The sequence below is a fragment of the Varanus komodoensis genome, unplaced genomic scaffold, assembly GCF_004798865.1.
Source record: "Varanus komodoensis strain SLA01 unplaced genomic scaffold, ASM479886v1 scaffold6_4, whole genome shotgun sequence".
NCBI lineage: Eukaryota > Metazoa > Chordata > Lepidosauria > Squamata > Varanidae > Varanus > Varanus komodoensis.
In genome coordinates, this window is record NW_025336347.1 from 9,278,550 (window position 1) to 9,289,617 (window position 11,068).

At 41.6% G+C, this 11,068-nt stretch overlaps 1 long non-coding RNA gene across 1 annotated transcript; it reads right to left on the minus strand.

Annotated features, from left to right (window-relative positions):
• Positions 1–5,413: 5,413 nt before the first annotated feature.
• LOC123034577 lies at positions 5,414–7,789 on the minus strand. The gene is made up of 3 exons (XR_006416796.1): positions 7,714–7,789; positions 7,311–7,464; positions 5,414–6,058 (listed from the first exon to the last, which is right to left on the minus strand). It is a non-coding gene; the product is annotated as an uncharacterized LOC123034577 (long non-coding RNA).
• Between the last annotated feature and the right edge of the window lie 3,279 nt (positions 7,790–11,068).

The window sequence follows — 11,068 nt, forward strand, 5'->3', positions numbered from 1 at the left end:
GGGAGCAGCAGTGGCGGCGGCAGCAGCAGAGCTGGACGGCAAGTGGCGCAGAGCAGCCGTGGGGGGCGCCTGTGCGCGGCGAGGGGACCGGGAAGCAGGTCAGGGCTGGGCAGCAGGGCTGCAGGTCAGGGGGAGGCTCCCACTGATTCCACATTATGTAATTGTCTCATTATATATTGCAGTGTAATTAGAATAGAAATAAAGTGCACAAGAAATGCAAATGTGCTTGGGTTATCTCAAAAACATTCCCCACCTCCTCACCCCCAGGCCATGGAAAAATTGACTTCCACAAAACAGGTCCCTGGCGCCAGAAAGTTTGGGAACCGCTGCCTTAGTGAAAGCCAGCTCTCAGGGCAGCTTTTGTCACTTGGGGGGAAAACAATTTAAGGGGACAGCCCTGGTGAGCGGGAATAAGCTCACAGTTGCAGCTGTCTGGGGAGAGGACACTGTTCCCACAGTGACCGCTCAGATACCGTCAGGAGAAATGAGGGGGGTGGGGGCAAAGCTCCCACAAGGGGCCCAATCATTTTGGGGGCCCTTTGGGTCTTTCACAGGTTCAACAAACCCACGTCGTGGTCAAGCTCTGTGCTGGGCTGCCACACAAACCCACACAGTGAGTAATTTACTTCCCAGGGCTTTCAGTGGGTTTACTCTAAGGGGGAAAAGGACTGTTAGTTTTAAAAATAAACCACAGCTTAAAACTAATGTTGCATGAGCAAAGCTCCATGTGGCTTCCCGTGGCTCCAGGGGGATGAAAATCACAATATGCAAGTCTGGTGCAGGGATTCCTTTGTGTGTGTGTGCAGGAATAAAAATAGATGTGGAAAATAAACATACGTTGCTTCTAGGTTTTTATGCATAACTTTGTTAGAGGTCCTTTATATGAACTGGACCAGCACACCATAGATATTTGGAAAACTGGCCCTAGATAGCAGCCAATATTTCTAATGTGCCTGTATATCAGCTGGACTTGCGCAGATACAGAATCCCGTTATGCCTGGCCAGCATTAGCAAGCCTTCATGGAGCATGCACGGCATGGGCAAATATGCCATATCGGTGAGATACAACCGTGTCTGAAATTGATTGTCAAATGTTGTCAAGTTCTTAGTTTTTTAAATACAGCAGTGAAAGCAGTGATGCCATATATATTGGCATATAAGGTGACTTTCTTATAAGAAGAGGTCAATATTTTGGGTTGTTATTCTGGTGCTTGTCATATGTCAGGTATAAGATGACCCCCAATTTTTGCTTTGCTATTTTTGTTTCAAGGGCCATCTTATACACTGGTATATACAGTATCTGCCTCTGTTTTTCATCTGATTTCTCCAGAATACTAATATGAAGTAAATTGGTGGTCAAGGAATAAGCTGTAAGGTATTTTATACTGAGACCAGCATACTTTAATAGGATACATTGCATTTCAGATATTATCAGTACAAAAGAGTAGTGATTACAACAGATTCTGTTTGCATGAATTGCTGATAAGCAGGGATTTCTGAAATCAGAATTAGATTTATGCACCTAGCAGTCATAGGTAGGTGGAAATAACTTGGTGAGACAAACTTGTGTTTCAGCAAGAACGCCACTTTCAATTCACAATGCCCAAAATTTTATTAATAGGGAAGCTGGAGAAATCTGCAGTGAATTCAGTTGAGTTCAGATTTCTCTGAATCGGACCTGTAGATTCCACAGTCAACTGCTGCCACCATCCCTGCCCAAGTCTTACAGATTCCATGAATTTGTGGACTTTTTTCTCTTCTGGGGAGGATCTGCTGTAGCACTAATTCACATCAGTAAATTAGGACAAATGCACATCAGTGTGAATGTAAATTCTGGTTAAAACAAATCTGATTCAATCAATAAAACATGCCAGACAAGCCATGAAACGCACACAACACAGAATGAAAAAGATTACATCCCTGCCTATCTCTAAAAAACTTAATTTTAATCCCTGTAACTCACAAATAACTTTGATTTTATGCAACAAGAGAAATACAGTGAGTAATGGCAAACTGGCTAAACTTGCAAAAAAATAAATATAGACAAATCTAACATTATATGAATGTAGGTGGTGGCAAGGGCAGCTAAAAATGGGTAGGAACGAGGAACTACTGTTGTGCCCAGGTTTGCCATTGATCTGACGTTAAACTGCACCCTGGGGGCTCTGGAAATGGTAAGCCCTTCCTTCCTTCACTCTGGTCCCTCCTGCTATGTACTTCTCTGTTTCCATCTTTGTGAAAGACTAGAGGTCCTGGATGTTACTCTACTCAGCTTGCATGGAAGTTTCTGGGGGCTAATCAGTATATTTTGCTTCACTTAAATGTAGTCTAGGAAGTTCACAAAACATGAATCAACCACCTAAATCCTGAAGTATAACAAAAATGTATGTTTATTTTTAAATAATGGAAAAATTATTCTCGGCTGACTTGTTGGAGGAAGCTGTACTCAACATTTCACCATTGTTTATTCTTAAATAACTAATCATCCCTCCTTGATCTTTCAAAAGTTCCTGGCATTTCACTGGTTTACACATTGATTGAATACTGTTCCCAGAACTGCAGGTGGCATGGTGCCAAATGCTGTGATAATCAGTTGTAAGATTTATTCCAGTTGAGAAGTATTATAAACAGAAGGATTCATAAGGTTCAGTGTTGAAGATGAATACTAATGCTTTCCTTGAGATGGGTGAAAACTCCTCTCTCTCTCTCTCTCTCTCTCTCTCTCTCTCTCTCTCTCTCTCTCTCTCTCTCATTACCTTTGCAAGCTTCCAATATGCTAGTCTTTACAATCTCCTTCTGCAGATAGAATTCATTTTGAAAGACAACCTCATTAAGCTTGGCTTGATATATACATTAATAATTATCAGAAGATTTACAAATTAAAATATAGCCTTTCAGTGACACAACACTGTGCCGTTTTTGCGGGGTGAAGGAACCTTTGGAAAATCCATGTGCTGAGAACTCTGTATACTACATTGCATATAGGATCATCAGATATAATTTCTACAATAGGAGAAAATCTCCTTAATGGATGGGTGGTGCAAAGAAGGAAAAGAAGATGAAGAGATTCAGAAGAACAGGCAGGATTTATCAAATCAGAAGGAGAATATTTTAAAATTTCAATGTAATATATTTTAATGTACCCTATTTTAAAGTAATATAGTTTAGAAAATGAAAATCAGTAAATCCACTGTGGTCATAAAATACTTGTACATACATTTTGCCTGTCTAAATCCAGATGAGATTTTGTGAAGATGCTGCTCGCAGAACAGAAGAATTAGAATAGCTGGACCAAAACATATGACTCAGTACAGCTCCCTATATCTTTATAACTTAATTTGCACAAGTGGCAAAAACTGCAGGAATTGCAATGCCTAGGCATGAATGATTAGTTAAATGTATCTGAATTTCTCATGTCTCATTAGGTGTGGGTAGAGAAGTCAGCTCTCATGAGTAGCCAAGGCATGACCAAATTGCTAGAGCAACCGATTTGTTAACCTCAGTCATAGGTAACCATGTTTACCTGGTTTGCATGATTCCCTTGGCTTAAACGAGACATGGGGCACCATTTGCCTACTTATCTGCCTGGCCATATCTTGTCATATCATGCCATTCGCATTTGGATGACCCAATAGGCCACTTCCTCGGGGTTCAGATCTACACAGCTTCACTGTGGAGGGATGAACCAATCTTTATGGTCATATAATACCAGAGGTTTGATGTGACTTCTGTGGAAGAAGAAAATGTTCTATCTAGGTTTGGACTAAGGATAGAAGTCAAGCACGGTTACTTAGAGACTCAGACTGATTTTTAGGCTAGAATTGGGAAGCGTGTCTCATACCACCTTTGTGAAGCTTTACAACTTGCATAGTTAGATATGTCTTAGAAGTAGGTGGTTAGAAAACTGTGGCAGTTCTGTGCTTCCTGAGTTTTACTGCTTTAGTTCCTGTTACGCTGTTGGGTAACTTTGTCAATATAAACCTAAGTTAAACTGTCTAAAGTGTACTACTTCATTTTTCTACTGATCTTTAAACAATAACTATGTTGACATTACTTTGACATTATGCAGCATTTTTACACAATGACTTTTATTTGAATTATAAGATCATTGGGTGCAGCTCTGTGTATAAAACCCATGAATCTGGTTCATGTCCAACAACATAGCTTGGGCCACAGTGGGATGGTGGTGGTGCAGGGACTACGCACATTGTTACCTCAGCCCTGCTTTCTACTTCACTGACATATTCCCAGAGTGATCACAGCTGTTGGTTAGTCTTTATGGTCATATAATACCAGAGATTTGATGTGACTTCTGTGGAAGAAGAAAATGTTCTATCTAGGTTTGGACTAAGGATAGAAGTCAAGCACAGTTACTTAGAGACTCAGACTGATTTTTTTTTTTTTAACTCACCACTGCAAGGCTCATTATGACAAGCTTTGATCTACCATGCCTATGACTCTACCGTGGATAAATGGCATTGTATCATTCAAGAAGAATTATGGAAGCATTATGAATCCCTAAGGCTCTCACATATTGCATCTTGATTCATACTTAAAATATAGATTCTGTCAAGTTGAGGGTAAGCTCTTGGTTTAACAAGAACAGGAGCCACTGCTAAATGGCATTTCCAAGAGTCAATATAAGGAGGTGATTTATTTATTTATTTATCTATACCTTCTTATGCTCACTCAGTCAGTCACTCATTGGGTGGGGGGAAGATGGTGCCATATTTCATTTTCATTGTCAGCCAATCAATGCATTTTATTAATCTAATTTGGCTAAAGAATGGCACGCTGTATCTATTGATGTCATGTCAGTATTCAGGAATGAAAGGCACCACGCTGTACTTAAGTGTTTCACTTAACAATCACGGACCATTATTGCTGAGGATGATGGATATTTTTCAAATGTTCTGCCTTTTCAGCAGTGGCTGAACCTACTTTATTGCTGTGTTCATGGGAAATTTTGGATAAATTTCCCTCAATCAGCTATTAGCATTAATATTTAACAATATATATGATGCAAAAGGCATCTAAATTTATGGATGATAAATGTGTGGAAGGAAATTGATAGATTTAATCACATGGGATAATAAATATTATTAGCTATATTGACCAAACACCTTTGGTGGATTGATGAGTTGCTTTTTTCCACAGCAGGTTACTAAAAATTAGGTATGTGGAGATTCTCCTATGAGTGTTTCTTGGTGAGGGGATGGAAGTTAGCGTGGAAGCTTCATTATTTAGCTTTAGAATGGATTCCAGGCTTGGAAATCAAAGACAAATAGCCTGTCTTCTTCATATGAAATGACTGACTGAAATTGTTCATGGGCTGGAAGGGGCTTAAACAAACAGGAGAACTACTGATCTTGAGATACAAATTCATCCTGTTTAGGATAACTGGCACTAGGTGAAGGGCGGGTGGGGGGGGCACTTCAGGATCTTCCCTTTCTTCTGGATTTCAATCTGAAGTTGCCTCTGCCTAGCTTGCATTTGTTTCTGGATAAGGCAGAATTGGTCTTGATTACATACACCTTAGCTTTATTAAGATCAGATTATGATCAAACCCTCTTCGTGGGTCTGCTCTTAAAGAAAGCAAAGGTGGTTGAAAATATAGGCACAAAATTATTGATTGTGCCAGTTATTTGAAATTTTTAATTTTACTTTCTGAATGAGTCCACCAGTTGCCAGTCAATTTCTAGGCAGTTTGAAGTGCTAATTATACATACTTTAAGTTCCTAAGCAGCTTGAGAGCAGGATACTTTGGCTATTGGGTTATATAGAAATGTCATAAAGAAACAAAGAAAAAACTAGAAGGATTGTCTCCCTTCCGAATGATCCAGTCCATTTCCTGTGTCAGCAGAACCGGCCCTTTTGCATCTTCCACTCCCGTTAGAAACATGGTTGGTGAGAATCAAGAAAAAAATTCTCAGCTGCAGCATCAAGAAGGTAGAGCTCTCTCCTCATCTGGCTTCAATGGAAAATGCTTTTGCTTGAGCAAGGATTTGACTGTAGGGTTTTCCAGTCATTTTTCATGTGTTGGTTCTCCTTTGGTTATCTGTATTTTTAAGTAACTGATTAGCTGAAGTACTATGTGCTTCATCTTTGCAGTCATATATTTAGTTATTTTTAAATTTATGTGCCTCCCTCTTGTCCTAGAGGAGTCTCTAGGTGGCTTACAGTAAGCAATCAATTTTGCTTATATTTAAAAACCCTAAGAAACAATAAAACCCTTATATAAAACCAGAACCATATAACACTTGGCCATTAAAATTATATAATGTGAGCAGAACAAGAACAGATTAACCAAACAATTTAACTCAGTTATTAAAGCAATTATTAAAACATCTGGAGAAGAGGAATGTTTTCGCTTGGCACTGAAATGCGAATAATGTTGGCACCAGACAAATTTCTCTGAGGAGCCTATTCCATAAATGAGGGGCAGCCACTGAGAAGGTCCTTCTTCTGTTTGCCATCATCCTCACTTCCTTCAGGGCTCTCTCAGAAGGCCCTCCTGCCCTGGACTTAATGGGTGGGTAGGTATATATGGGAATATTTTAAATCCTCTTAGCCACACTGAGTTATCTGATTTGGAGGAGATCCTTCATTATGGAAACTGGCATACACACATACTGGAATGAACTATAGAGTTCTCCATGCATTCCTGTGTGGAGGTAGATGCCTGATCTTTTACTGCAACCCTTCTCCACCCATGGCTGAAAAATGCAGTCACAGTACAGTTCCTCTCCTTGCTGGAAACAGCATGTGGCTGGTACAGATCTGTCAGTTTCACTTTATGTAGGAGAAAGTGAAACTGACACACTCAGCCCTGGATGCAACAGAAGAACCAGAGCCAATCAGGGTAGAAGGAACTAGTGCTGAGGAAGCGTTTCCAGTTATTAAGCAGCTGACGCTGTCCAGTTCACTGTCACACTGCAAATCCTGTAGAAATCTTAGCAGCTGAAACAAACAAATCAAACTCTGCCTAAATACTGCTACGATTCTATTGAAATAAAAATCATTCTGCTTTTGATATTTTAAGAGGGAGAACATCACATATATTTCAGGGTCTGAAATGGGACTGTGGGGAAAAGGGTTGGCAAAAGTAATATTTTATGAGCTGGCACAGACTAACTAAACTGCAGTGCCTGCCTGGATCGTGCTTCTGCAGAAGTGAAAACAGCGAGGCCTCTGCTCCCCCCACTACCTATTGCAAGGAGAATTCATAAGGTGCCCCATAACTCAGTTATAAGTACCTCCGGGAACCAGTTAATTATGTTAACAGGTCAGGAATGAAATAGCTTTGGTACCCTTCAGTCTGGAGTAACACACTGTAATTGCTGGACAGTAAGAAACTCATTTCTTCATTAAGAGGCCAAGGGAGCTGAGAGCCAAAGTTCACTGTTGTGTTGGAGTCTGGGATCTTGAGGAGGGTGTTGGTGTCATGAACACTTCCCTGGAATCCTGTGGAATAAGGACGTCTTATAGATGTTAAGAATGCATAGCCCCCCACCCCACCATGCGCACCGGCGTTCAGCGAACGTGTGGAAGCAGAGTGGACTTGTGTTCATGGCAATGTGCTGACTAGCCACCCTTCCCAGCAGCTGCATTTCCTCATTAGTGTGAAAGGCTACTTAGTGGAGGGATGATTGACGACATGGCAAGTGTGATAGAAAGGGGGTGTTTGCATGAGAGACGGCAGCTGTCACTAACCTTTGATGCTACTGCAGCGTCTTTGTTGATCCACTTAGCTGCAGATGACTCCCTTAAGGTCCGCTCACATGGATGCTTGGGCAGGCAAGAAGTGCAACTGCTTTGGCAGCTCCAACCAGCCACGCTGACTGAGGAATGCTGGGAGTTTTGGCCTTGTTTCTGTCAAACATGCATAAGGTTGTGGCTTTAAGTTCTTATCCAACAGTGAATGAGAACAATCATGTAACAACTTGTAGCTTGTCACACTGTGAAAGGGACGCACTGGAAAGCCAATTGTGTGTGATGTCTTGGAACTGCCAACCAGAGGAGACACTTATCATGCCTCTAAACACAAACAATGAAATATAAATATAAAGAAGGAGGATTTGGGGCAACATTCACAATGCTTGGTGGGAGTTACATACAACCAGATTTCTACTTGGTAAGTTGCTGTCTCTATTCACTCCAGTTCAGAGGCTAATATGAGGTAAGGGCTTATTACTCCTTATCTTGGAACTGCTGATAATGGCAGCATAATTTTGCAGTCCAATTTCACTGTTGTTCCCAAAGTGACTCTCTAGCAATATCCATGTAGCAGTTAAAGTGAACTTGCTGATTTGAAGTTATTTGCTCTTTAAACCTCCTTCTGCTTTTCCCTGAGTCTCAACACCATATACAAGTAAAGTGGATATTTTTGTCTCTGATCTGAATCAATCTGGCCGTTTCTCTATCTAACATACAAAAGGAGGAGTCGATACCACTCAAGCAAACAGAAGTTGAGAGCAGTAAAATCACAAATGAGCAATGTTTTTTCATCCATGTATCTTTTTCAGATTCCTGGGATTGCAGAGACATGAGCCTGATGTACTTATTCGGAGAGGTTTTTCTAGCACTGTTCATAATTAAGTCTTCTCCAGGCACTCAGGGCTTGGGGGAGAAAAAGTTACAAACCAGAACATGTCCATCAAACTGCTTTTTCTAAGCACTGACAGCTCTAAATGTAGTCAGCTGCAATACAAGCTTGTCCTCAAATCCTTGACAATGACCTTAACCTTGGGGTGAAAGATAATGTAGTTGCTATGCTCATTCTACAATGAGGGTGTACTGATCAGAGGCATATGATAAAATGTGTGTGCGTGTGTGCATTCCTTCTCCTGCAAGCCATTGTTGCTGGCAAATGAAGTGATACTATAACATTATCTCCTTGACAGTTTGCATTCCATGTCCCTCGCCCTCAAGTTTCTAAACACAAAAGAATACCAAGAATTCAGGCAGGCTCTCCAGACAGATGAGGTTGCAATAGGACCATCCTAATTCATTCTGAGAGGAGAAGAAATGGTTTGGAAAATCAGAGGGGAAAACTTTGGGGAACTTGTCATGAGCTGAGTTCAGGGTTCTTGTGCTTTCCTTCTCAGATGGCTAAGAAGTGTACTCGAGTCCTCTCCTCGAGTACAGAACAGGACACTCCAGTTCACTGTGCGGTGGTCTCTAGCCTCCTCAGACTGCACGCTCTAGTGTAAGCCCAGGGGAAGGCCTCATGAGGTCAATCTTCCTACAGAGCTTTTTTCTGATCAGGAAACACAAGCAGCCTGAGGGACTGAGGAGTAGTGGAAAAATGTGAAAAAGACCCCCTCCACACACACACACACACATGCATATGTACATACATTCAAAACACTCTGAGTCTCCTCAGACTGATTAGATAACGTCAAACTACCACTAAAACAAATTCAAGATAAATTATGCTTTTTTTAAACCTGAGGATGGGTAAAAAAAATGGGTGCCCCATTCATGGGGAAAGTATGAGGATAATACAGCTCTATCTCCATTTATTTCCTGAAGTTAGTCCCAATGCTCCTTGCTCATCAAAGAGCATGCAAAATGAGGGCCAGGTTGCCAATGCAGTGGTTACTGTTGCTGTGGGAGCACAAGCCCCTTCTATGAAATACAATTCAAAACAAAGCCTCTTCAGAAGAAAAGGAGCAGTGACAGAAAGTGGGCCAACAGGGAGTCCTGCCTGTACAGGGGGGCTTTTCTACCCAAAGCACTGATCCTGAGCATGTGCTCCCTTTCCACACAAGTCCATGTGTCCCCAAGGGCCTCCCCTGCATTCTCCAGCCAGCTTTGCAACTTTATTTCAGTGCAAGGATGAGACTCAATTTTCCTGGATCACACCATTCTTCTCTTTGAAAGCCTTGACTATAGTCTAAATTCTGCTCTATACTGCAGTAGCCCCTTGTGTTGTATAATGGAACACATACGACATATAGCAAGGCAGAAAGGAAAGACCCCAGAAGAAAATCTTTGTGCAAATGGACACCGTTCCTTCTGCAGAGGAAGCAGAAGCAGCAACTTTGGTAAAGCACTGGGTTAAATGCCTCGTACAGAGAAGCCCGAAGTGGCAGAGACTTTATTTTCCCCTTGGAAACAGTCTGAAATTGTCCCCCAGTTTCTCTGCCCACACACAGGGTGAGAAGAGTAGATAAGGGTAGCTGTTACAGCCCAATAGCTGAGATACTTTGAAGCCCAGCCTCACCTGGGGACAAGGCTGTTGTGGTCAGGATGGTGACAGTGTTGTGGTCAGTTTCTCTCAGAGAGACACGAAATTTTTAGGCAACATTCTGAATGGAAATGCACATTCCCTTTGGCAACAGAAGGGCAGGAAATGTTCAGGAATTTATTTCCGACCAAATTTAGAAATGCTGCATCAAGAAATAGTAGAGTGGTGTAAAATTACACTAAAACAAAAGTTACAAAACAAAACAGTAAAAGAAGCCAATATAGCAATAAGACAATGATTGGAACTCGCTCACAAATCAGGAAATGCCTGCCTGAACTGAAAAGTCTTCAGCAAATGGCAAGGACAAAGTATCACTTTCAGTTGGAAGGGCATTTCCCTCTTTGTGATGGTTTCCAAAAGTTCTCTGACTTATGTAGAACTGTGAAGAGTATGGACCTTTTCAGAGGATCTCACTGATTGCAAAGGATGTTAAAGAAGAAAGTGTGTCCTTAAGTGGCCTGGTTCCAACTGGAACAGCAATTTCAGTACAGGTGTGAACTGCTGAAATGGAGCTGAAACCAGATCTGGGCATGTGAAACTGGAGTGGCAGATTGCTCTGCTTTCTCCTCCCTGATGCACACAAGATTGGAGGATCCTGCTGACCAGGGTTCACGGAAGTATGGGGTGGGGTGGGAGAATTCCTGAAAGCTGAGTGCAGCAACCTTCTCAAGCAGCAAAGCGCTTCTGCCCATGGATCCTAGTTCCAACTCCAACCCATTGCATGTAATGTAACGTTCACTTTAAAGGGTCAGTCATTACTTGTCATGCCTGAAGTCCCGACAGACACAGCCCCTCACAAGGTGGTCTTGTACTTGG